At 40.2% G+C, this 23,950-nt stretch overlaps 1 protein-coding gene across 2 annotated transcripts in view; it reads left to right on the forward strand.

Moving 5' to 3' along the window:
- The window catches only part of Zfand3 (zinc finger AN1-type containing 3), a 212,435-nt gene that overhangs the window by 122,853 nt on the left and 65,632 nt on the right, over positions 1 to 23,950 (forward strand). The window lies entirely within an intron of this gene.

Consider the following 23,950-nt stretch of genomic DNA (forward strand, 5'->3'; position numbering starts at 1 on the left):
TATATAGCCAAGACCAAGTCTAGTTCATACTGCTGGTTTTCAACTATATAGTATGCATTTCTTTTTTTATTCTCCATGCTTTATGATTCTCTTTGTCTGGTTGTTTGTTCCCTCAGGGTAATATTAGATTAATCTGCATGCACCTGGATTTACTACAGATTTCACTCACTGTTTTAGTACTTGGTACTTAATAAAGTTGATGCTTACCTTCTGTAGTTACTGTTCTCATCACATCATTGCCTGGCTCTTCAGCAAACCTGTTTTATCCTAGTAGCCCTACATTTCTCACCTTTTCGAGAACCAAAAGATAGAGCTTTTAGCATATTCATTCCTGTTCTCAGTTCAAGGCCTGACTGCAAACTTGTCGAAACCTCCGGAAGTTGTGGTTTCGTTGAATACCCGTTTACTTATTGAAGAGTTTCCATTTGGATGTTTGCAGCACATTCAAAGAAATGCACCTCCTTTGTTGCGTGGGATTCGCCTCATTGGAATCCTACTTACGGCTTTGTATTTAAGAGTTTTGTGCTATTTGTTTATCATGGTCATTCTGTGTTGCTATAGTAATAATCAAAAGTGTATCACAGTAATGCTTACAACAGTTACATGTTGCAGGAATGAGAATTTCTTTGAAGATGGTCTTTGATGGGTTATTTTTGGAGAAAAGAATTGGCTGTGTACTCAGGCCATCCTGGAATGCGTATCCCTCTTTTGTCAGCCTTCCAAATGCTGGAATTACAGGCATCTCTTACTGTGGTTTCTTCACCATTCTTACTTCCGCCACCACTCCTACGTTGTCTTGGTTGGCATTATGTTGGAGAACTCTACTGCTGGGCCCAAAACTCTACTCCGGCCACCAAGATTCCACCCTGCCTCTTGCTTTTCCTACCCACGCAGGGAATCTGACCCAAGGCCTTGAACATACCAGGCAGGCTTTATCTCATTGAGTTTCACCTCCAACTCTTAAGGTGTTCTTAATGATATCAATATATAGGCTGAACAGATATGCTAATATTTAATTATTGTGTCATTGAGTATATCAAGTGTTTGAAAATTCTCCAATAGAAATAATACAGCAAAGAGCATCTTTGAACAATTACATTGGATCAGAAATACCATTTGACCTTTGTCAGTAGTCATGGAGATATGATGAGAAAGGCCTTAAATGACAGAGCAGACTATGGAGAGACATGAACTTTATTACCCAAAAATATTAAAAAAAAAAACACAAAACAAAATTCTGAACAACCTCTTCCTTTAAAATGTATCCGAGATCTAGATAGTTTATTTGAAAGAAACATTTTTTAACTGTCTGCATCTCTTCAAAAGCTTGTGTTATAAACAGCTGAAAAAACGATCTAATCTGTAGGACAGTGGTGACTAGGGCAAGTCCGAAGGAGACTAGACTTAGGTTAGCTCAAGGGCACTACAAAGTAGGCACTGTCTCTGTTTTTACTTGGAAGCTACCTGACACCCTTGTTTACAATCAGTCTTCCACTGACATTAACGGTGCTCTGAGCTAATTACTAATCTAGTCACTAGAAAGCAAGGTCTTGGCTTAATTCTATGACTGTTCTAGACAGGACCCATGCTGCTACTCTTCTATGCAGCTAAATCTTGATTGTCATAACAATTGGATGCAAAGACAGCTGCTTTACTTTGTTGACCTAAAGACTATGTTTTAGGCTATAAAGACAGTTGGATTTTTTTTTTTTTTTTTTAAAGACAGAGGCACTTGTTAACTAAAATATTTTAATACATTAGCCAAAGTGGCTGTAATAGCCAAGAGTAAATTCCTCGGAGCTATATTTGAAATAGTTTATTTAGATCTAATATGGAAAGCCAGGCAGGGTCTTGGCTTGTATTTACTCCTCAAAGAAACAAAACATCCTGCAGTATAGACTCATGTATAGTGAAATGGTCACTTGTAATTCAGAGATAGACTGGGAGATGTCAATTCAGCTTTGCCTGTTTTCTTTATTTAACATGCTGAGTCTTAGCCATTGATGGCACCTGACTCCAGGGGATTTCAACAGACCAGGCCTCTTAAGTCCAAAATAAACAAAGCAATGATAAGTATTCTCTGGATACATTGGGAAGCAAGGGGACCAGTTCAAAGCTCTGTGTTTGGGGATCCTAACAAGAGGAAAAGACCAGGGGCTGCGGTCTGCCTGTGAGAAAGGTGCGGAGCTAAGCAGTTGGGTCAAGCTGTGCTTCTGTGAGGTCCTGTTGCTTTGTGGTAGGGTGAGTGCATACAGCAGACAAACCGTTGTTGATTGAGGAGGCACTCTGATTCCTTAGCTGATTAACATGTCTACGTGCATGCTTTAGCAGGACTCTAACCCACAGTTTAAGGTAGCAGAATGAAAGTAGAGCTGCCACACTCTCATCCCGCTTTGAGTTATTCAGTGGACATCTGGAGACCCAAGGGAATAGTCTGTGATTCCTCACAGAATAGCCTCTAAGCCCCTGGACGTTGGGCATTTTTCCTTTCTCTGTAGATCAAGCCGACATGTTAGAAGTGATGTCACTGTACTAGCCGGTTCTTTGATGGAGTTATCGAAACTTCTCTTAATTGTAGCGTTTTTCTTACCTAACCTGAGATGTGCTCAGGACTCATAGAGGTGGTCCTAGGTGCCTTAACCAGGTCTTTAGGACAGCGTGTTTGTGACACCTGGTGTTCAAATGGGAGCGTAGCTCTGTTGGACCTGCATCTCTCCACTCCATGCACTCAAAGCTCGGTTTATTCTGAGCCTCACACACCAGTCCTCATTTTCTTTAGAGATCCTTCCTTCCCTTTCTTTCCTCCTAACCCTCCAGTATACCTACCTCGACCTCGATCTCTTTCTTTCAAATTCAGGGCCCTTTTAGAAATCAGTTGTTAATGTATACATGCATGCAGACTCGTGCACATATGTATCTGTGTATATACATGCTTACATTTCCCTATAATCTTACTTGTGTGTATGTTTTCAGGGCTATTTGTCACTGGACAACCAGTTGGTGTGCTCTTCCCTTGGGAAAGGGCTCCCTCTTCTTGTTCCCAGCTTTACTCAGTTGCGTGCAGCTCCTTGTACCGGGCTGAGGCTTTCTGTGGGGTCCCCCCCTAGTTTGGCATTGTTGTCCTCCTTGTTCAGCTCATATTTGGGTAGTCATTTTGATGAGATTTTTCCTGTATACCTTCTGATGTTTTTAGGAGACACAGTCACACAGCAAAGTCCCTGCTCCTTTGGCTCTTATATCCTTTGTGCCACCTCTTCCATAGTGTCCGCTGGGCCTTAGGCGTGAGAGCGTTTGTGGATGTATCCATTGGACTGGGCTCCACAACTGCACATTGATTGGTTGTAGTGTTCTGTAGTGGTCTCTTGCCGGTTGACGAGAAGTTTTCTTGATGAGGGGTGAAGACCACACTTGTCTGTGAATAAAAGGACAAATCTTTGTAGATTGTTGTTATAGAGTATGCTGGTTAGTATGCTAATGGTTGTAGGTTCTCCTCTAATAACCCAAGATTTCACTTAACTCATCTGTTAGCTAGATTTCTCATGGTATCTTTCTTGTTAAGTGGATCTTACCTCCAATTAGGGAGCTGTTGGTTACTGCTGTAATATGTGTGCCACTATTGCACCCATAAGGTTATGCTGATTAATAATGTGGGTCCAGGGATCATAGCTTGATGGGACCCTTGGTGGCCTCTTTTGGAAGTTTGCATTGTGCATTCTGGTACCATGAGATGGTTAGTCCTCAGGGAAAGGGATATTCAGCCAGGGCCTGTGGGCTTTACTTCTGAAGTACATCGTATCTTCAGCAGTAGGGACCTAACTTCCAACCCTGGCAAAGGGTAGCCAAGGGCGCTAGAATAGACTGTGTGTTTTGGGAGTCTCTTAGGTCTGGCCAACAACTCAAAGGAGGGCTTCTCATGCCTGGTACTGGGGGTTTCGGTAGGCAGTTTTCTTTGGCATTTGGAGGGAGCACTTTCATCTCAGATGAGAAAAGTTCACTAAAACTATAAATGTATATTTCTACAATGAAATATGCCATATTTTTTCTTTGGCAATACTCATAGCTAATTGAGCTCTATTTACATTTAGTGACTGTGCCTTGAGTGGAAACTCTTTTTTAGGCTTTTTATGTTCTCTGTTCTCTCAAGCATTTCAGACATGGTTCAGTTAATCACCAGACACAATTTCTGTGGCATTTTCCTAGTGGCACCTGGCAAAATAATTAAAATTTATTGCTTTGCTGTTGAAGCAAGCAGAGTTAATACCTTTGTCCAGAAAGCTACTTTTTATTATTTCAAAATGAATATTGTTTGGTAAATGACTTAAAATTTAAAAGAATAGCTTCTAATGGAAGAATATTATTTTGTGTATCAGTTTTCTGGCCTTTGTTCTCTTGGAACTGAAAAACCATTAATAAAACAAAGTTGAACTTCTGGAAAAACAAGAATTTCCTCCCAAGTTTTTATTTGTTGTTTTTGTACTGGTTTGAATTTACCTGTGATGTTTTGAATGGAACTCAAATGTTACAAATTACTCTCCAATATTTTTATTTAGTAGAGAGGTATTGTGTTGTCTCTGTGTAAGCAATAAGATGTTTATGTGTAAGAATAATCTAGACTTGGGGTGGGGGTGGAGCCCAATATGACTGGCCTAATAGATTTTGGCTAAATTGGTTTCCTGAAGCGCAGTATCTTACAGTGGGATGTGTACCGTTTTGAACCCTTGGTAGCCATTTGGTTAGAAAACCATATTTATACTTATTTCTTCATGTATCCAGAGGAGCATCAAGGGAATTTTTGTGAAGTGTCTATAAGAGCAACTTGAAAGCAAGACTATTTTTAAGGGTTTTTCACCAAAGTCCCCCAAAGTAAATATCTTTAAAAAAAAAAAATTGTGGTTTGAAAACTATTGTGAAGTAAAATCAGAAGAAAATATTTTTTAAAGGATTTGTTGTCAAAAGCTGACAATTGATCTTCTCCCCAAGTGGGAACTTTAGTTATATGAAAAACTATCATCTTTTAAGGAGTGGTTCCCAATATGTAGTGTCTCCACTAGGCATTTAAATGTGATGTAGCCATTTTTATCTTAAAAATTATACTTTATATGTTTCTCTGTGTGTTTGTGTATGTGCACCATACCCATACACAGTGCCCGAGGAAGGCAGTATCAGGTGTTGGATCCCATGGGGTTGGAGTTAAAGATGGTTCTGGGTGCTAGGAACCAAACCACTGAGCCATCCCTCCAGGCTCTTTTAAATGTAGAGAACAGGATCTTACTGTGTAGCCCTGGCCAGCCTGGAATTCGTTATGTAGACTAGGTTGACTTCAAACTCATAGAAATCCACCTGCCTCTGTCTCCCTGATGCTAGGATTAAAGGTGTGTGCCAGTCGGGTGTGGTGCCTGTAATCCAAGCACTCAGGGCTGCACAGAGAAACCCTTTTTGGGGGTGGGTTAGGGTTGGGAGTTGTGTGTGCCGCCATTCCTGGTCTGTGACCTAGGCATTCTTAAAAGAGGAATGGGCAGTCCTGCTAGGCCACAGAGGAGGACTTTGCAGCCAGTCCTGAAGGTACCTGATAAAACAGGGTCAGATGAAAGGGGAGGAGGTCCTCCCCAATCAGTGGACTTGGAAAGGGGGAGGGAGGGAATGAGGGAGCGGATACAGCTGGGATACAGAGTTAATAAAATGTAACTAACAATAAAAAGTTAGAAAAAAGAAAAATATTTATAAAAAATAAAAAAAGAGGAATGGAAGTGAACAAAAATTGTAGCCTTTTCATCAAAGTGGTCCTTATTTACATTCATGATATTTAATTAAAGACAACTGCTTTTAACCACTTTATAGTGATGACTGTGCTTCAATTCAGGTTATGAATTTGAAGTTAAAACTATATAAGGAACAAGAGGTTAACAAGGCATGTTACAATTCCAAATGTTATGGTTGTCCGTGCCCCCCCCCCCCCCACGTTGTGTGTATAGCCTCAGGTGTCATTTCAGGAGCCTTGGCCCATCTCTCTCAAACCAGGACTTCTCATTGACCTGGACCTCACTGGTTGGGCTAGGCTGGCTGGCCAGGGAGCCTCAGGAGTTTGCCTTTGTCTGTCTCCCAGTGCTGATATTATCAGTGGGTGCCATCATGATATACTCTAGGGATTGAGTTCCATCCTCGTGCTTGTGAGGCAATATCCAGAGCCCAAGAATCTTACAGTCTTCAAGGAAATTAAGTGCACGAACAGAACTTCTTACTTGTTATTGTTTATGCTAAATCTGTGCTCCCAACCCAACACTGAGGCGGTCTTAACCTTTCCCCTCCAGCGTTGTGGAGTTTCTCACACAGAGGAATTTAACCCTCTGTGAAGCTTACAAAAGCTTTGAAGAACTCACTTCCCACTAATGCTCATGTCAAGCAGTGTTTGCTTTCTGGGGCTATGTTTCATTTGACCAGCTAGTGCTGGTTACTTTGTGGTGGTAATGCTTGCTATGCAATTGCTTTCTCTGTTAGGACTGAGTGCACCTCTTTTTCAGCTAAAATCAAGCAGAATCTTGCGTGAAAAGAAGAGAATGAGTGATGATAGTAGGCAGGGTTGAAGAAGTGCCCCCATATGTATCGTTGGAAAAGCTTTTAGTATATTTATACACTGAGGGTGAACAACCAACACATAGAAATGGAAGAGTTGCTGGTTGGCTTGAATTGGCCCGAGACCTCTCATTCGAGTCTTTCTAACAGATTTTGGAAGCCAAGATTAGTAGCAGATATTAGGATTGATCTAGTTTTGAGGGTTTTTTTTAAAGAGGCCATGGAACAGGATAAACGGTTTTAAGAGTAGTGGGGACTGATGGCAGTAGTTGGAGTAGTGGGCCATAGGCATTTGGGCTCAGTGCGCACAAAGAATGCAGGACTAGCAAGAATGAATCACTAGAGGTCTGTGGAAAAAGGTGGGAACAGCTGGGAATAAGTAAAGGAAAGAGCTGTGGCCTGTGGGAGGAAAGTAGGGTTTTTGCTAGAGGAGAGAGTTTGTAAGGTTTCTGAGGAATCAGGTTATTGTCTTCAGAATTGTTAGCTGAAGTGGAAGAAGGATAAATGTCATTAGAAATGAGGTGAAGGTCTTTGATGACTTCTGTGTTGGTATGATAAGAGGAGCTGTAGGATAAAGAGGAGCTGAGTCGCTCCCACCAATTGAGTTTGCTGTGATTGGACAGAACGTCAAATTAGACCCTAAATAAAGTTTACCTGTTCTAGAATTACTTAAATAGAAAAGGCTACTTTCATGGAAACAGTGCATTTTCATGGGATCTCCTGTGGGTTGTAAGAGAGCATCGAGCAGTTGGAGCTAGCTAGCATCAGGAGAGCGGCACAGAAGCAGACACGACTCATGACACACGAGGGCACACGAGGGCACTGTCCTTGCTCAGCACCGAGTCCTTTTTTAATCCCTCTTCAGCCAGAGGAATGATGACTGCTCACAGATTGTATAATCTTCACAAGGTTGTGTTTGTGGCTCACAAACAAATGACCCGTGAGAGTCTCAAAGGGGAGACCATGTTGGAAAAATAGTGACTTTTATATGATTCTTCTTACTGGTTTTTCAAGTAATTTTCTATCCTCTACAGGGATTGTTGGCCTTAAAAAAATGTCATTTTTATCTATCTCCTTTAAAAAGGGCATAGAGCAGAAAATGGCGAGAAATTCTTGATTTAGCCACCCACTCATACTTCCAAAATTAGTTTTATTTTTCTCAGCAATTTGAGTACTTAAACCAGGAGTACATATATATTCTGAGAGGCCGATTCAGACACTGCCAAAAATAGGAATTTGAATTTTCTTCATTGCCAAAGGTCACATTTTGCTTAGATAGAATTCCAATATATTCATGGAATATACAGATTAGAAGCAGTCCCGGGCATCATTTTAAATGTTACAAAAGACATCACATTATTTGTGCTTTTGTTTTTTACACCTTTTACTCAGATTAAAAATTTCTGTTAAATACACATATGTAATGGTTGCTTTATATTTGATCGGTGCTGTGAAATGTTAACCTTGGGAGTTCATAAATATAAGTCAGCGTTTCTTGGTGTTGTTTGGACTCTGAAGCATGGAGTTATGCACACACATTAAGGTTCTCTTTCTCTGATGAACTCTGAGTTATGGTGTGCAGCTGCAGGCTAGTAAGAATTAAAGTGCTGTTGGCCTGGAGGACAGCTTCCAGTGTGACATCTTAAACCTCCCGTTATGTTCGCTTACTTTGCAGTCTCATTTTCAAAACATAATCAGAGTCTAGGTATTCTTCTTTGAACCTCTTAACAAAGATTCCTTCCTTCTGCTGTTCCAATTCTGCTTATTCAGGCCTGGTTTCTAAGCAACCATGACAATACGTGTGTGGTTAGGCATATATATATTTTTTAGTAATCCTTTGGCTTGGTATTAAAACTCATAAAAATCTCCTTGACAAAAGGGCAGGGTGATCCCCACATTCTTGGTTATCAATATCTGTGTTTAGATAGATAATGTTTTAAGTTTATATTGCTTATAACTAATCTGTTGAAATTCCTTGTTACTATAATTCTCTTATTATAAAAGTATACAGATTTTCTCCTTTAGCAGTGTTAATGGTTTGGTAAAATAAACTGTAAGTATATAAACGACAGTTTCTGACATCATAGACCCATGTTTAACTTTCTTGAAATACATAGTTCAGTGTAAAAATTTTGGAATGCTCGCTAGTGAAAACAATCATTTACTGAAAATTACCTAAACAGAACAAAGTCTCTGGCAATTGTCCTAAGGATAGGCAGCAAATGGAGAAATTCTCAGTAGAGAAAGTCTATTAAATCTTAATGAGAACAGCAAGAGCCTGGGCTTCTGAACTGCAGCCTCCTCTCACCAGCTCCAAGCTGTGGAAGGTCTGTTTCAGGTGATGCATGGGCACACTAGACTCCTCCTGACAGACTAAGTCTAGGAATACCACCGGCTCCAGGAGGGCAGGCCAGAAGCATCTCTTGTCATTAGCTCTGTACTGTATATGCCCCATTCTGGACTGGTTTGGCTATCATTGTTTGAGTGATAGCCAAACCTTGATTGGAGTACTCATGTTATAAACTTTCTGGTGTTGGCTGACACAGGTAGGGATCAAGTGTCCCATCTTTTTTCTACATTTATTTTTAGTTAATCATATTCACTTACTTACTTATTCATTCATTCATTTATTTATTTAATTTATTTTGTGGTAGCTGCGCCTCTGTAGATACCATCTAAATGCTAAACAAAACACGTTTTCATCTTGGGTTTTTTAAATTGCACTGTATAACATTCTGAGCAGGGGGAGTACAGTTGGTATATTCTGGCCAATTGAAGAGGATAAGCTTACCCACAGTGCAGGGTGAACCATGAGCATGACCGAAAGGCCAGCCCCCACAGCTATATCCTACTCTGGTGCACAGATTTTATCAAACGCGTTCACCCTAAACATGACAAGAAACAAACCTTGCTTCTTTAAGCTGCTCCAGTATTCATTTGCCCTCAGGAATTTAGAGTATATCATACATAGCTAAACCTACACAGTTATACAATTTTAACTTTTTTGTGTTAAGAAGACTGTATTGTACTTGTTTAATATGCATCATAGGCACCATCCCCACTGTTTTAAAGGTGGATACTTGGGTAACTTCTTAACATTTAAAAAAATGAATATAGGTGTTGTGTCTGTGTATATGTCTGTATTTGTGTATGTCTTTGTGAAGGTGTCAGATCCCTAGAACTGGAGTTACAGACATTTGTGAGCTGCCAGGTAGGTACTGGAGTCAAACGCAGGTCCTTTGGAAGAGTAGCTAGTACTCTTAATCACTGAGACATATCTCCAGCCCCTTTGGAATAACTTTTGATAACAATTTTCTTCACAATCCAGGTTGACAGTGAAGTTGGTTGACACTGATAATAAAATTGAAAGGCCACAGTAGACAGGTGTAAGAGATATTTAATTTTAGTGTTGAGAAAAGAAGCATCCGTATCCAGACCATTGTGGCACTGTCATTAGGATGAGCCCAGGTAGGGTTCCCATAGGGGGCATAGGCTACTGCTGACTCATCTTAATTAGAAAGAGGACTCCTTGAGTCCCTTTAAGAATCACATCCTTGTCATTTTTTCTTAGGGGAGGATGTGCGGCTTCTCTAGTCATTGTGGAGACTAGCCATGTGACTGTGCAAATGAACCATGGGTAGAACTTTGTCTTTAATTCCAGCACTCAAGGGCCAGCCTGGTCTATATAGAAAGTGTGGAACCAACCAAATCAAAGGAGTGTGTGAATAACTGACACGCACTTGTCACTCAGTTCTTTAATGTTTACTGCTACCATTGGGTGAGTCAAAAACAGGGTGCCTATATATCTTTCATCCTATCTTAAAGGGAGTGGCTTTTCCTTCATATGTTCTTGATTGTACTAGCTGTGTGAGAGGGCAGGAGATACTGTGTAACATTCAGTTTGTGCAGGATAAAAGAAAGGTTGGGGAATAAAAGCGAAGAGTCCACCCAGCAGAGTAGTATTTCTGGAGCAGCTCAGGGGCAAAGCACTGGATTCTAAAGGGGATTAGTCAATGCATCCAAGAGCTTTGGGTTTTGCACGTCATTCTGCCCTTTTCTCCCATTGCCGTTTTAAAGATTTACAAAGACTGTCTACTGTGGCTCCCTTAGAGGAGCACTCTGTTAGCATGTGTCTCTCTCTAACCTAGTGATGGCACATTCTGCTTTTTCTTACAGAGAAAGGCTGAGGTGATAACAGTATAGCTGTTTGATTGCCATCAAAGTGGAGAAACAGTAAATTTAAACGAATCTTTCCAACTGAAAGTTAAGCAAAAGTACTATTTTTAATTAGGATTGGAAAGAATGTATCAAGAAATTGTAAAGATGGGATATTTTCAAATGGCAGAGGTAAACCTAGGCTGTAAGTATGGATGGTCTTCTAAAACAGTCTCCAAAGATACTCATCTGAGAGAGGTCAATTGAAAATCATTTCCCCATCTGATGTTTTAATTAAGTCATTCCAGCCTGATTTACAAGATGCAGAACTGTCAGAGGTTCCTCTGTGATGTCAGTAGACCTTCCTAGGCATTTGCCTTTGACAGATAACAGTGTTTTCAATGTTCCACATGTCATCCTAGATGGTAGAGGTCTGGAAAGCCAGGCAGGCCATGGATGGGCTGGATGCCCTCGTTGTACGCTCCTTGGGCTTACACCGTCTCTTGAAGCTGTCAGACCACGTTCTGGTTTAAGCCAGGTTAATTTGAAGCTCAGGCTGCCAATTGAGAGCTGGCTGGGTTTTCCAGAAGTAAAGCTACAGAGCTTACAGTGACAAGTTTGGGGTAGTTTGGAAATAAGACCTCTGTCAGCTTTCTCAGTCTGGGATCAACAGGCTCTGTGGTTAGGTCTCTGATTTTCACAGAGTTTGCCAATTGCATACTCCTTTCTATTGCTTTGTATATTGTTAAACCATAATTTTTTAAAAGAGCATATGAGATTTGCCTTTATAAGTATACTGTTTCTTTGAGATAATATGAAATGGAAGCATATAGAGATTATTTAGAAAGAATGTTATGTTCTAACAGTTTGTAGAACCTCAGGGTTTTGTCTGATAATGGTTTCTAGTAAGTTAAAGGTTGAAATCTAGAACCAGCTTCAGAATGTATTCAGACAATGCAATAACTTAAGTGGCCTCTCCACTCTTTACATTTTTCATACTTTTTCTCCCATACTGTTGGTTTGATTTTTGAGACAGGTTTGTGTGTGTGTGTGCGCGTGCGCGTGCGCGTGCGTGCATGTAGTCCGGGCTGTCCTGGAACTCACTCTGTAGATCAGGCTAGCCTTGAACTTACTTGCCTCTGCCTTCTGAGTGCTAGGATTAAGGTTGTGCACCATTACCTAGCTTCACTCACATTTTTATCCTTGCTTTGTCAAGAATTTTTTTTTTTTTTAGCTTTCTTAATGATTTGCTTCAGAAGGTGCAAAAAGAGTGTGATAAATTTATAAAGTAAAATTATTCTTAGAAGTGTAAATTGGGTACATTAAACATGTGTATTTTAGCACAGATACGGAAAACCGAGCATCGAAGAAAAGCTAGTTTTAGTGTGCAACATGCGGTTTTATAAAATGTCTACATTACAAATAGAGTGCACCGACAATTCAGGGATAACAGCATGGCTTACTGGGGTGACACCAAAGTCACCATGTTGACTCTTCTAAAGCAAGGCCACATCAGGGAAGATAGCCACACCTTTCTGGTAATGCACATTGCAAATATGGCAGATATCAGACTTCGTTCTGGCTTCTATGATGTTTGTTAAATGATAGTTGTCACATTCTGTTTTGTTTTTAAGTAGTATTGAAGACCATTCATATGTAAAAACTAACAAAAACTCAGTAATGATTATGTTACTTTAGAGAAAACACTGTGCCTCTTCATTTTCTGATTTGGAGATTATCAGTCTTGTCTGGTACATTTCTGTTGAGACTTTTGAGAAAAAAGTGGACATACAAATTCTAGAAAGAAAACCTAAAACTTATTTTTGTGAAGAGTTAGTATATTAAAGGTAGATCTTGGTAAGCCTGTGTTTTCTACTTTTCTCATTGTCTGCACATGCACATTTGCCTCTACAGAACATTATCGTTGCTAGCATTACAGAGAATGTTGAAGTGACTGTTCTTGTTAGACTCATCTTTATAGAAAAACCAAACCAACAGAAATGTATATGTGCTTTAACATTTTTAATTCTGGAAAAATTAATTTGATATGAATTTATCAGCTTAATAGAGGATGTTGCCACTTGCTTTTAGAATACTTTGCTATGCAAAACTGAAATCCCATTAAACAGTTCCCCATTCTCTCCTCCCAGGATCCTGACAGCTATCATTCCTACTTTTTTTCTACTCTAGCTACCACATGTAAACAGAATCATTCACTATTTGCCTTTTTTTGGAGTGTGTGTGTGTGTGTGTGTGTGTGTGTGTGTGTGTGAGAGAGAGAGAGAGAGAGATGGGCTTATTTCACTTAACATAATGTCCTTAAAGTTCAGTCATACAATAGAATCCCTTTTTCCTTTTAGAGTTGTTTGACATTCCATTGTATGTCTGTAACAATTTCTATTTTATCTGTTATTGGCTGTTCAAGTTGCTTTCATCCAACCCAAAAGAACAAAGCAGCAAACCCCACCAAGCTGCTCCTACATATCCTCCTCACAGGTTCAGCAGTTGTTTTATTGGTTCCGTGTTCTGTGTATATGCTTACATGCATGCGTGCCGCACACTCCCTGACCTGTCATTACGGATGGTTGTGAACTACCAAGTGAACTGGGGTCCTCTGCAAGAGCAACAAGTACTCTTAAGCAGCTAGACAGAACTCCACCCTCACTGTGTTCTCTTTCTTTAAAAGGTGGATGGTGCCTTTGATAAATGTTTTTAGATTAAAAATTAACCCCAAACCCAAACTAAGACACTGTTGTAGATAATGCTAGAAGTTATTTGCCTCAGAATCTGCTGAACATATTTTGTGAAATAATTTGGTTTGTCAAACAAGTAGTAAGAATAGTTTTCATGTGTAGATAGTTGCGGGCAGCTTAACAAAAACTAGTACAGTAAAAATCCATTTTGAAGTCTGCAGTGGGCCCCTCACATTACGGTTCATGCTGGTATAAGCCGGATTTGCTCCTCTTACTGTGTGTTTCTGCAGTAAATGGGCTGCAGGGCCTCCTAGGCTAGCTTAGGACACTGTTCTAAGCTTACCATACACCTACTTTGTACAACAAAGAGTGATACAGTCCTGTTTGTGATAGTTACTCCATGGGTATGATTGGTTATATTAAAAATTATTGCTGCAGTTTTAGTTTGAGTGAAAGCAGGACCGATCAACACTTCCTGTTGGCTTTGTGGGGTGACATGTCCCCTGTCTGAACTAAGCGGCATTGACCTCTGCCTGTCTTGCAGAAGAACTTGAGCACTTGAGTGCCCTCGCCTCAGTTTACTCCTGACTCCTTAATGACAGAGCCAGGACTTTGCTGAAGAGGCTGCGAGTTCTCTTCGCATTCTCTGTTTGCGTTTTCAAGAAGAGAGATGAGTAGAATTTATCAAATTAGAGAACCTGGGAATGTAGCACAGCGTCCTTGCCATGCTTGCTCTTCCCCTGAGCGCGCACTGCAGCATTTTTTTACACATACAGCCAAGTGAACCTGGAATCATCCACAAGATGGGAGCTTTGGGGCTGGTTGTGTTTGGGAGATTTTCTTTTAATGGCATTCGAAGATGTAAAAGTAATTACTCTTTCTTTTCTGGGCTTATTGTTTAGATGTAGATGATTTGTGCTGAGACAGTTGAAGGGTGGGGTGTGCAGGGAGTTGCCCTGCTCAGCCGCCGCCTCTGCTCTGTCCAGTGGTTTCATAGCATTTTGAATCTATTCCTTAACCCTGACGCACCTTCCCTGAAAGCCTCTTCAGTCCTACTTAGCGGGTGCTGCTTCTGCCTGTGCTCTTTGCCTGCAAATGTAAACTGGGGGAAAAAGAACCCTTCATAATTACTGTCTCACCTTAGAAACTCTAATATTTCTCTGTGTGTAATCTGCTCTGGCAGAAGCAACGGATTGTGTAGCCTTGACCCTGTGGAGGTGCTTCAACAATGTCCCGTGGTCGTGGGTTTCTCAGTGGCCTCCACTTAATACAGCTGCAGGTATTAACATGGGGCCATTTAGATGCTTTTCTTTCTGAAATTTTAGATGCTTATCTTTCTTAAAGTGAGATTTTAGTACTTTTATCATGACCTGCTTCTACAACAAATAAGTAAAAAATTTTGAACTTTATATGCATGTGATTCATAGCTATATGAGAACAATGAGGTTTTCTTTATATCTGAAGAAGTCTGCACAAAGGGAAAATTCAGAAACATTAGCAAAATGTAGAGAAGATTCTTACTCAGAAATGCATACCATAGATGTATGTCTAATCATCGGGGTTAGTGCAGGGTTAGATGGCTGACATCTGAGCTTCTCAGGGTTCAAAGCAAAACCAGTTTAACGGTGTGACCATCATGTGCGCTCTCAAGTAGGTAGATGAGTAGTTTTTTAAACAGCCAGCAAGTGGTGTGCTTTCCATGGCTGTTTACACCATCCCTCATCAGGAGCCAAGGGCCTTGTATGTGAAAGCTGTGAACTGATGGTGAGGGCTGTTTTCCCCTTAGCTAGAATTACTGCCAGCACTGTATCTCTGACACAAGATTTAAGCTCTGTGCTGTATTGAGTAGGAGTGAGAGATCCTGAGAGTTCAGCCTGTGACACAGTCATTTATTCTGGGAACTATTGACAGCAAGAGGAATTTGCCTGTGTAACACACCACCAATATTTTAATGATAATTCCAGGTGAGTAAGCATCCACCTTTCCCTCTTCCATTCAAAGTACATTGTCCATGCTCGCAAATAAAATAAAAATGCATAGTCCCAAATATATTCGTTCAACCAAGTTTTGCTTGTTTTAAGTGAAATTAAGATTATCAGAATTGAATTATACAACTAGGTATAAGGATACTTAGTATCTAAAGACATCTGGTAACTTATTTTCTCTTTCATAGTGAACTATAAATGTTAAGATGCTTTTCTTTCGCAAAGTGAGATTTTGATACTTTCATCACGACCTGTTTCTGCAACAAATATAGAAAATTTAAACTTTATGTGATTCATAGGTATATTAATTATTTAATACATTTGTTTAGAAGCTTGAGTTGCAGACAGTTAGAACCAAAGTAAGATCAGGATCGCAGGCCTAGAGCCAAAGCATGAAGTTGAGAGTTGTGGTCAGGCTATCAGTTACGTAGTTCATAAGCACGTAAGAGCGGCTTCTTTTCTGCCTGGCGACCACAGCTGTTGCAAACTAGACTTTGTTGTCAGTAAGCAAGTATCGCTTTGGTGCGGTTACTACACACATATTCAGATGTATAAGGTCGTAGTGGAACTTAACGATCCTGATAGAAAGTTAGATTATCTCCTGTCCATACATCGTAGACTAGCCAGGGTCAAGATCAGAATCACTAGCAGTGGCCTAGTTTGAGAATAATCTTGAAAATGTATTTTTTTCTCTGAGATGAAAATGTGCCTGTATGTATGTACAACATTGTAGAGCAATTATTCAGCTCCTGTGCAGAACTTCCTGTGCACAGGACACTGTGCTGCTGTTGCTCCCATCTTTTTGCTGTTCTTCTCAGTGCCGTGCTTTTTCCAGGCCTTCATCATCTGGTCTGGGCATGTGGCTTATTGTTGTTTGTTTTTGAGATTGCTACTTAATTACAGCATTTCTCCCTCATTTTCCTACCACCAAACCTTCCCACACACCCATCTCTACTCTCCTTCCAATTTATGGCCCCTTCATCATCAGCTGTTAATGCATGCGCACATACATTTGTAAATACATATGTATTTCCCCAGATAGTCAGTATAAGTTACTTGCATGTTTTTTTCAGGGCTAACCATTTGGCACAGAGTAACCATTTGGTGTGCTCCTCGCCGGTGAGAGCCTCCTTCCCTGCTCTCTGCTTTATTCAGCTGCCTGTGGTTCTTTGTGTACAGTTGAGGCCTCCTGGACTTTTTCCTGTCCAGTTTGGCCAAGTTCATTTTTGTCCTTATTCAGCTCCCATTTGGCTAGTCATGTGATGAAACTTTGCCTGTATATTGCCTATATACCTTCTGATATTACTAGGAGACATAGTCTAAAAGCAAAGTCCCCGATCCTCTGGCCCTTACATCCTCTCTCCACCACCTTCCACTTGGCCTTAGGCGTGAGAACATTTGTAGATGTATCCATCGGGACTGGGCTTCACCACTGCACATTGATGGTTGTTTTCTGAAGTTTTTTTGTGTTTTGGTTTTTTTTTTTTTTTGTTGTTGTTGTTTTGTCTGTTAACAAAGAAGTTTCTTTGATGAAGGGTGAAGACTACTACATTTATCTGTGTGTATAAGGACAGATGCTTGTAGATTGTTGTTAGAATCATGCTGGTTTAGTAAGCTAGTGGTTGTAGACTCTCTTCCAATAACCATCATTTCACTAACACTGATATTTGAGATGTTCATGCATTTAAGACCAGGGCTTTCTGATCAGGGCCACTCATTCACCTGGCTTGGACTGCGGGTTATAGGGCAGGTCCTGTCTACCCTCAGTAGATCTATGATATGAGCATAAGTGACAGACTTGTTATGAAGCCTCAATATTTTTTAGGGTCATTTGTTGAATTATCTTAGACTGACTGCTGTAAAAACCTTGAGGTTCTTGGATACTCAACACCTAGAGGACTTTCTTTTGGTATTTATTGTTAGTCATTAAAGCGTATTCAGTACCGCATACTGCAGTTTGGTTCCTGAACATTGACTAGGAGTGGCAAGGGAATGGGGAAAGGAGAGACCCAGGAAAGCTGAGGTTGGGGGGAGGGGTAGTGCTACCTCTTATAGAAGGGTTCCTTCTCCTGCCAGCACTGGAACTGCAGAGTGTTTATTAGCTTCAGCACATGGGGAGGGTTTAGCTCCTCTCTGGAGAGAGCAGTCTTAGGCTAAAAACACTGGCTTCTTGTTTGTGTATACTTCTCCTTCAACAGAAGGCCTTTGTAACTTCAAGCCTGGCCCATCTTATCCTCACGGTAGGTATCCTCAGTAGGTATGATAACCATTCTCATAGAGAAGACTGAAACAGGAGACGCTCAGTGGTCACACAGCTATTGAGAGGAAGGACCAGGCTTTGCACTCTGGCATCCATATCCTAAATAGCATTTCAAGGCAGAAGGGTGTGGAAAACCAGTTTTCGCCACAATTGTAAGTACAGAATGTTCAGCTGAGAGAAAACAGGCTTTTCTAGATCTTGTGCTACTGCCTCTCTGTAACTACCATAGAATTCTTTCTTATTAGATACTTGCTGGGATTATGAATTTCATAGACCATGTATTCTGCCATCTTAGTGTCACTGGTAAAACACCGTCAACCAGCCCTGATAACTATGAAAATCATGATAGCCTTCTCTTTAAAACAAAATAAAACAAACAAACAACAACAACAACAACAACAAAAACCTCAGTGCACCCATAGATATACAGTAAGAAATAAAACTGTCACTCGTTTCTAAAAAGAGAATGGAGGTGATTGTTAGTAAACGTATCATTTCATCCTTTAAAACAATTTACTTTAGTTTAAATCAGAAGGTCCATATTTATTTCTGGGGAAAAACTGGTTCTTCTTAAGGTCTACCATTCTTGGTCATCCTTGAATAGTAACTTGTACTCAGCTTTTCACAAGTTCAAGTGGAAGTCTATCTCAGAAGTAAGCCGTCCACTTCGTATGGCATAGGCAGTGGTCAGTGACAGGCGCTACGTGAGATGCAATGGCTGAGGATGTGTTTGTGGCACTGGTGAGGATGAGGAGCCTGAGAACTGTGTAGACGGGGAAGATTTTTAAATCGAGGACTCATCTTGGAGAGAGAGAAATGACGAATAAAGAGGAGGTGCTAGTGAGCAGGTGCTGGGGCTCTGTTACCTGCTGCCACCATCCTCCCTCTCCCTAGAATGAGAAGCTCTTGTGGGAATTACTTTGTCATTTTGTCTTGTCACTTCTGCATGGCCAAATGAAGGGCTAAGCTAGATGTGTTGGCACGTGTCTGTATTCCAGCATTTTGGAGGCTAAGTCAAGACAATTGCTGTTGAGTTCAAGACTACATGTTGGTTCTGAGCCATGCTGGGATCAGAATGGAGAAACAGTAACATAAGGACAGTTATAAATACGATAACAGTTGTAAATACAATGATACAGAAAGAGGACTAACCTCTTCTTTCTAACTTACTCTCACATGGTTTCCTAATTCCCTTAATGGAATGCCTTTGTGGTGCATTTGAAACCTTTGGCTTGGGCTGACCAAAAAAAAAAAAAAAATCTTTCAGGTTCCAACCTCTGCAACTGTTAGGTTTGTGTTACCTGTGCCCTTTTAGTGGTTAATGGCAGACACCAAGGACTAAAGGCTTTCGGGAAGTCAGCACTAGTGGCTCCAGGATCAGCTATTCAAAACCAAAGGATAATTTCTTTGGAGGGTTTACACATAGAGGCAAGTGCTGTACACTGAGCCACATTCTCAGCACCAAACAAAAGTCTCAAAACACAGCTGTTTTTTACTTGATTGTGTTACCCTCTTCACAAACTTTTCCACTCTATAGTTGGGTCTCGTATTGCACATTTTATTGAGATTAAGTTAATGATTTAACAGTCAGAACTTGTATTTTCAATTTTTTTAAAAAATTGGTACATATTGTGCCTAAACCAAGAGGTGTGTCTCTAGTGAATGTTACGATAATGCTAATGGACTGTTAGATATTTGCTCTAATGTTAGATGTTAATTTATGCCTTGTAAATGAGAAACTGTATAGTCTGCACAATAAATGCCATATAAGGAGCAAGCTTTCCTGCAGACACCTGTGCGGGTTCACACTCCCGAGCAGTCTCCTGCCTGGGTGGGAAGAATTTCTGGCCTGTATAATTTCAGTGATAAAGCAGATTATAAAATACATTTAATTACCAATAACAGCAAATCCTGTCATGCCCTGTTGACTGTTTTTGAGAACAGGCTTTAGGGGCCAATCTGAGGCTATCTGTGTTCTCCAATACAAGTTGGCAGCGTTGTGTTCGAATGGAAGCATACAGGCTGCAACTTTGGAGATCTTTGAAGTCCTGTCAGGACCAGCTTTACCCATATTGAATAGTTGGGAAGACTTTTTTTGAGCTGCCCTCCCTCCCCCATTTTGTAAGTTCAGGAATAGATTGTAAAAGCTAGACATTTGCTTATTGACAGGGATACTTAATGTTTGTGCTGTGAGTAGAAGCATTCTTACTTCCTATAAATAAATTTTATTGCAATTTAAAATCCATTAGTGTCTTATGAAAACTAATAGCCTTAAACTTCATGTATTCACCAGAATCCAGTAGGTTAAACTCAACAGATTTAGGTTGTTTACTATATAGCAGGCATTGTGTTAGGGGCTGGATCTACTGTGCTTAAGACATTCAATGTATTTATCAGGCAAGTGTCTTGAGTGTCATATTTGGCCGAACTGAGTTTCTAACCTGGGGCTTGATGTTTCCGCCCTCCGTGGGTAATGTGAAGACTTCTCAAGGAAGTGGTGCTTGTGTGCAGCCATGAAAGATGGGTACCAGTGTGGAGCCTGGATTAGATTTCCATTATGCCATGTCAGAGTTTTCTGTGGAAAAAGCATAGAGTGTTTGGAAAATCAACAAAGCCGTAGACTACCTTAAGATGGGGACAGGCAAGGAGGGTCAGTGGCTTAAGATGAAAAGACAGTCAGTCGCCATTTTCCCTCAAATTAGATTATTTTTGTGTGTGGTGTGAGATATGTTAGTAGGAAATGCTGGTGCTACGAAGTTTGTGTGTCATGGTACATGTTTGTAGGTTGGAAGACAACTTTTAGGTTACCTTCTCTGCCTCTTGGAGCTAGCAGGTTTTTACCCCAGCATCTGGCTCCTGAGTCTTTACTGGTAAGATAGAGCAGTTGGGATTTTCTTCATTGTTTTTAAACAACAGAAGAATATGGAGACATGTGCCTAGGCATCTGTGTTCAGCCTGCAGGTGAATGTGGTTGCTGGTTCCCAGAGACAGTAGGAAGAGCAGAGAACAGGGTTTATTTTTTAGTTCCTGAGGAGAGCATACATGGAACCTGCTATGTCCTGATGGCTTGGTCCTGGAAACCTGACTGGGGCAATGTGGAATGAAGAAATGCTAAACCACAAGGAAATAGGAGTGCCTACAAGGACACACTGAATTGTTAGTGGTTCAGAATAGTAATTGGCAGGTACTTTAAATGTGATTCAGTGTTGGCATTTTGTTTTATATTTATTTCTTGTGTATTGGTCTTTTGCCTGCATGTGTATCTGTGCACCGTGTATGTGCCTAGGGTCACCTGCTGAGGCTAGAAGAGGGTGTTGATCCCATGGAACCAGAGCTAGAAATGTGTGTGAGCCGCCATGTAGGTGTAGGAATTGTACCAGGCCCTTTAGAATTGGAACAAAAGCTCCTAAGTGCTCATTTCTCCAGCCCTGACTTTTTAGAGAGAGAGGTGGAAGGTAGTGATAGGGAGGGAGAGGGAACAAAAAGAGAGAATCTTGGTCATTTGGCCACTTGCGCAGTTCACATTTCTTGAGCCCCATTTTTGTCTTGGAACCTGTAAGCTGTGAAAGACTGATGGTTATTTTACACACACAAACACACACACACTTTATATATATATATACACACACACACACATATATATATAGATGGTCATAAACTATATATATATATATATATATATACACACACACACACACACACACACACATATATATATGGTCATAAACTCATAACTTTTTATGAATGTCTTGTAGCTGTTTTATTTAGCTTAGTTTATTTAGTTGACCATTTAATAAAAATCCTTCTTTTAAAAGAATTATATAAGAAAAACATTATTTAAAAAAAATTTTAGTGATGTTTTGGCCTAGGCTTAAAATGGGGCAGGGGTGCAGTTTTGCTGAGACTCCCTTGTTGTGTATTTGTTTTTCAGGGTTTGTTCAGCTTGTCTCCTCATCTTCCCATCAAGGCTTCTACAGAACTTGCATTATGTGCAATTTTTACTATTTTACTATTAAGTACTGTGGTACTTATGTGTGGGTGTGGTAGGCTGTGGACTGACAGGCTGCCGTGCAATGAGAATGTGACATTATGTATCATGTCTTTCAAAATAAGCTTTTTCTTTCTTCCCAGTTGATCTCCTTTTAGAAACTCATCCTGCTTAGATAGTGAGAATTGCTGATGTCCCATTAACAGTACCAGTAAAGTGTGGATAGTTATTTCTGATTCTTTTCTTAATGTATGGTGTAATGGATTAGCTTTGGAGATTTCTAACTTTCCCTTTAGAAAAATAAATGAACCGAACTTTTAGGCCCTGATCAGAAAAAGCAGCTGTCACCCCACTGCCTCCGAGGAAGAGCTCTAGAAGCAGCCTCTTGCCTTGTTGGAGGATTTCCCTCATTACCTGACTCTAGCCCTTCACCTTCTGGTATTTTTGGGTCTCGGTTGCTTCAGCCCTACTCTCTCTTGGTGTTAGGCAGAAAGTAAGTGCTGGTTGATATGAGTGTGCAGAGTGATGATTCTTTGAGGCAGGCATGGGGACAGCAGAAAGAAAGAGAATACACTGATCTGGTGGGACACAAACATCATTTAATTTTTATAGTTTCTTGTGCGTGGTGAAGTTTGTATTTCTCTGTCTCAAGGAATTGAGGAATGTACTAGATTCCATTTCAATATCTACTAGATTGTATTTAATACCTTTTCAGGTCTCATAACATTCCCAGTCACGTGGGACACGGTTGTGGGAAAGGCAAAGCAATCTCTGACATAAGAGTACTAATGAGACGGCCTAAAACCCTATATTTTATTTGATAAACTAGAGCAATATTCTATTCTATTTATATAGCACCTTTTCTTGATACTTGCTATACGTAATATTGAGATAAATAAATCATTTTAAAAATGTCGAAACATTGAATAAGAAGTGGCTAGGGAAAATACACAGAACAGAAACAGTGCTTGGAATGGGTGGGGCTTTACCTGGAGGGCTGTTTGTTGATTGGTCTGGCGCGCCCCATCTGTACTGTGGGCCGTGGACTGGACCCTGAGCTGTGTTCGTCAACTTGAATTGCTCTGCTCTTGTTAAGTTGGAATTTCCCTTAGACACTAAGGAGTGTCGTCAATGTTTTAGAGCTTTCCCGAGGATTAGGGAGAGTGAGCTGTGTAGTCATTCACTGTGTCGCACACAGCTCTTACTCTAGGATTAGGTCACGGTGTAGTAGTTCTCACAAGGCCAAAGAACATGGTAGCTGTGGCTTCTCTCCTTCCAAGGTAAGGCCATGTGGAAGCCTGAGGATCATTTCATTTCTTCAAATTAATTAATGTAGGCTATACTTCATATAACAGTTACAGTTTTTAAATGGAATTATACAGAGAATATTGTAACAATTACATTGGCATACCCATCAGCAACTTAAGAAATCAAAGAGATCATGACCTGGGAACTAGCCTCCTTGTGCCTTTATGTCTGTTTTAAACTAAATGCAACCTCATTTTCTTCACCCCATTTCCTTCATCTGTTTTTTTCTCTTCTCTCTCTCTCTCTCTCTCTCTCTCTCTCTCTCTTTTTGCTGTTATGTTCATTTCTTTTATATTTATCCTCATTCCTGATAATATACATGTGCTCACTGTTTCTTGCTGTTTTAGAGGAACTATCTATCTATCTATCTATTTATTTATTTTTACTTTACTTTACTTTACTTTACTTTACTTTACTTTACTTTATTTTTTGAAGACAGGTTTTCTCTACATAGCCCTGGTTATCCTTGACTCACTTTGTAGACCAGGCTGGCCTCAAACTCACAGAGCCGCCTGCCTCTGCCTCCTGAGTAGTGGGTCTAAAGGCGTGCGCCATCACACCCGGGGATTCCTGCTGTTTTAAATTTTTAAATTTTAAATTCCTGCTGTTTTAAATAAATTTTGTTTTGTTTTGTTTTGTTTTGTTTTGTTTACTGTGCTATTTTCTGTGATGCTGTTTTTCTGTTGACTGCTCACCTATTGGTGTCAGTCATTTTTATTATTTATTTTCCTTTCTACTGATTACTCTTTTGAAGTGCATCTTTGGGTTTTCAAAGTTCAGTATTGAAATCAGTGCCTACCATCATCAGAACAACAAAAGGCCTTACTATGCAAATTTAAACTTTAATTTAAATCATTCTCTATAAATCATGCATGTAATTGCATTTTTGTTTTTTAGTCGGTGATTTACTTCCATGCTTTTTAAAAATTACCCACATTAGCCTTTGCTGCTGTTGCATGTAACTTCGACACTAACATTAACGTTTTCTAGT

Source organism: Meriones unguiculatus, chromosome 16 (assembly GCF_030254825.1).
Source record: "Meriones unguiculatus strain TT.TT164.6M chromosome 16, Bangor_MerUng_6.1, whole genome shotgun sequence".
NCBI classification, from domain to species: Eukaryota; Metazoa; Chordata; class Mammalia; order Rodentia; family Muridae; genus Meriones; species Meriones unguiculatus.